This window comes from Frankliniella occidentalis, unplaced genomic scaffold (assembly GCF_000697945.3).
Source record: "Frankliniella occidentalis isolate FOCC.00 unplaced genomic scaffold, Focc_3.1 Scaffold26, whole genome shotgun sequence".
Taxonomy (NCBI): domain Eukaryota; kingdom Metazoa; phylum Arthropoda; class Insecta; order Thysanoptera; family Thripidae; genus Frankliniella; species Frankliniella occidentalis.
This window is the reverse complement of record NW_026267156.1, coordinates 2,067,178-2,071,149: the sequence shown is the minus strand read 5'-3', so window position 1 is coordinate 2,071,149 and position 3,972 is coordinate 2,067,178. Positions and strand designations below refer to the sequence as shown.

At 48.9% G+C, this 3,972-nt stretch overlaps 1 long non-coding RNA gene across 1 annotated transcript in view; it reads left to right on the top strand.

The window, feature by feature from the left end:
* Positions 1-3,966, top strand: part of LOC113211509 (uncharacterized) — a 29,935-nt gene extending 25,969 nt beyond the window's left edge. The window contains exon 3 of the long non-coding RNA XR_008010909.1: positions 3,695-3,966. This is a non-coding gene — a long non-coding RNA (uncharacterized LOC113211509). The remainder of the gene's footprint in view (positions 1-3,694) is intronic.
* The last annotated feature ends 6 nt before the right edge of the window (positions 3,967-3,972 follow it).

Here is a 3,972-nt window from a genome sequence, read left to right as displayed (position 1 = left end):
CCCCACCCCACCCTTCCGCGCCAGCAGCGGGCGTGAGTTGAAGTGGACTCGTTGAGAGAGGGGGTTGAATCTGAGGGGAGAGGAGGAGGTGGGGGCAGGGGCTGACACGGCCCCGAATTAATGGAGAGATTTTCGCAGAAGGGCGTGGCGGAGCGCGGAGTGGCTCAGAGGAAAAACCAAAAGAGCGGCCTAAGCCAGGCGTGAAGCCAAAAGCCGGGCGCGGCGACCAGGAGGTAACTGTGGGGGGTGGGTAACCACCACACGGGGCGGGGGGTAACTGCTTCGCATGCGCAGGGCAGCCATTTACCCCAGGCCGGCCTGCTTCTAAACCTGCCGCGATGGGTCGGGAGGAAGATGAGAGGCCGGGGGTGAGAGGCTGGTCGGGCCCCGCGGCCCGCGGACCCTTAATATTCATCACTTTAATGACTTTGTAAGCCCGAGTAAAACATACGGCTTTGTGCTCAAAGTGAGGACGGCCATTTCGTTTCAACGCCCAGGCCCCAAACACCACGCCACGCCCCCAACTCACCGCTCTCCCACCACCCGCCGCATCCCTTTCCCCTACCCCATACCCCCCCTCCTCCCTCCTCCCTCTCTTTCCCGAAACGCACTTTGCGTTGACAGTTCTCCACTCCTCCGTGCCGCGAACTGAGGCTGACGGTGTATTCCAATAGCAGTATCTCCGTCGTTGTATCGGATCGAAACTGACTAGTGATTTTGGCAATTATATTCTCGCAACCTTCGTTTCGATCCTCAAAACCGATCGTGATGATGGCAAATTGAAAAGCAGAGCGGCCCAGTGGTGCCATAAATGTTTGCGAATCGCGTGGAGGGGCGGAGGGGACAGAGTGCGCGGGGGAGGCCGCGCTAATGGCGATATTGGTGACGATGGGGTGTTAAGTTGTCGCCAATTAATTCAGCTGTTAGAGAGGCGTCAGAGCCGCTAAGTGGGGCGGGGGTGGAATGCTCATAGAGAGAGAGAGAGGGGGGGGGGAGATGTAATGGAGGCTGGCAGCCCTGCTCAGTGCTTCATTACAGCCCTACTCTGTTAATTATTTAACAAGAAACAGCCCCCAATTCGTCACTACAGAATGTCGCGCCCAGCCAACAGCTCTCTCACTCTCTCTCTCTCCCTCTCTCTCCCTTCCCTAGTCCCGTAGGGCGACGCCTATATAAGCATAACCCAATCTTCACACTTCCATCAAACGGGGAGAGCGTCGGTGGCGGCCGGCATGTTGCAGCGGCGCGGGCGGCGCGCGCACATCTAATGATAAATTATAGCACGTTTCTCGTCGCGAGTGCGTCTTGCCGCCCGTAGGCCGCCCGTAGGCCGCCTGTAGGCAGCCTAGGCCGCGGCCCCCGCGCGACCCATGAATTATTTAAGGCTGGCGGCGCGCGGCGGGCGGCCTAAAGGCAGCTCCCAGCCTCCCGCACAGGCTCGCTGACAGGCACGCCTCCCTCGTTTCCGCCTTCGCAATAACGCAATATAATGTTAATAATAATAGTAATAATGTAAGCAATAGTAATGTTTGTCACCTACTTAATTTCGCCAGCGATCATGGTTAAGTTTATCGCGAACAAATCATCCCTGATGAGGCGATTGACATATGAAGGACATGATTTTATGTCTGCATTCAGTCTTTTTAATGTCATTGTGTCTTTTAAGTCTTTTGTGTGTCCATATTATGCCATATTCATGTCCTGATGTCCGTCAACACAGTCTTTGAAATGTCCTTGGCATGTCTTCAGGACTGGTGATGCCGTTTTGTATGTCTACAAATGTCTTTATGTCGTTTACATATGTCTTTCCGTATGTCTGCATGGACTTACTTGTTATGTCTTGTAACAGTCTAGTCCTGAGCTAGTCTATGGAATGTCTTGCCGCACTTACGTTCCATGTCTTTACTAAGACTTCTTAGACAATGTCTTCGGTATGTCATTTTGTGTCCATGTTCACGTCCTTTCAATGTCCTTATCCTAAATCCCAGCAGTGTCAGTGTTGTAGGCCTACGTCTCCATGCACTGGTATATTTGTCATAGTGGTGTCCTGTCCAGTCCTTGTCCGGTGTCCAGGGACATATGTTTTGCCAGGGCTGGGGGAGGGCTGAGGCGATGCCTCGGGCCGGCAGGGCGGGCCGGCCGAGCGTGTGGGGTGGGACCCGCGCGGCTGGCTTCAGAGTGTGATTTTTCCGACTTTTCGTGTCTAACAATACAAACCAATGCATTCAGTACACCACATAGGCTTTCCGACTTTTCTGGAATTTTATCCCGGTAAGTCGTCATTACGTAGTATTTGCAAAAGAGCGGTTTGAGGTAAGGTCTACGCCACCGAATGGCTGACTTTGTTGAGTTAATGTGGGAGAACCACTCTACTTACCGGAGAAACTCGCATACGTATTGAAAGGCCTATCTGTAACGAAGGCGTCCATTGTAGGTTTCGACTTGATCTGAAATTTTGATCACTCACACGCTTAGGCGCTCACCCGCCCGTTGCACACTGTAAATTGTTTACGAACAATAGGTTCGTAATGCAAACCAAAACTTTCGTAGCTTACGAAGGAATTTGAAGCGTTGTATTACGAACTCATTCTTCGTAAGCTTGCGAACAAATAGTTCGTAATGCAAACCGATTGTTCGTAAGAACCTGTCTAGCCTTACAAATAACCGCTTTGCAACACGAACAATTTCTTTGCAATACAAAGAACGAAAATTGTTCGTAACGTTGCAAAGCATTTAGTTCGTAAGCTTTTTACAGTGCATACCCCTGGTTTTGCCCAGTCAGCGTTTATTCAAGACATAAACGTCTTTTAAGTCAAGTCTGGACATATGCGGACGGGACAAAAAATATGTCCTAATCGACTGACCCTCTATCTTCCTGGGAGACTAAACATACAGAAACTAAACAAGACATAACTGTCATTCATGTCTTGAACGACTGGACACACCAAGACTGGACATACCTGGACTCGACTAGACAATATGTCCTTGAGGACTATGACGCTCTCCATCCGAGAGGACTAGACATACAGGGACTGAAAAGGACGTGTGCAGCCTATGTGGACACGGGGACAAGGATAGACATATATGTCCTGGAAGACAGGACATTCAAGGACTGGAAAAGACGTCCTATGGAACACAGCTCAGGTCATACATACTTTATGGTCACTTTTTAAAGTCTTCTCTAATCTTTTTTTGTCTTAGTCCGAAAATTGTTACAAAAACTCGTAAGAAGGGAAATTAAAAAGACGTTTTAAAGACTTTGTCCAAATATTGTCATAACTATGTCTAGTCTGTCAAATGTCAATCGCCTCATCAGAGATATAGCAAACCTTTATCTTATCTGATTGAAAAAAGAGAAATTTTGTGGCACTTCGGACCTTTTGAAAAGTACCTACCTACAGACAGCAAAAACCAGTGACAAACATTGTCATTCGGTGCAAATAACAACAAATAAAAGCGTCAATGCAATCTGACTGTTTCACCGCCCCGTCCCCTCTTTTGTGAGACAGAAAGCGATTACTCCTCTGCCCCCCCTTTTTCCTCTCCTTCTAAAGATGCGTCTTAGTAGCCCACGCAGTCGAGTAATGCCTGGATTTTTAACGAAAGACACTAGTGGCAGTGGCAGAGAAATGGACAGAAGGAATGGATGCTAACTCAATACCTCTCTTATTATTTATTGTTTTCTTCTTTTCAGATACAGCGAGTCTATTTGCTCTCCCACTATGCCTATGCCTGCAAAGAATTTCGATTGTACTCTCTGCAACAAAAAGTTTTCTCGGAGTCACAACCTAGGTGTCCATCTGCGAAACCACGCAGGAGAAACTCCTTTCGCATGTACTATCTGCAACAAGAAATTTTCGGAGAGTGGGAGTCTGCTTGTACATCTGCGAACCCATACAGAAGAAACTCCTTTCGAATGTACTCTCTGCAACAAGAAGTTTTCTAAAAGTGGGAGTCTGCGTAGACATCTGC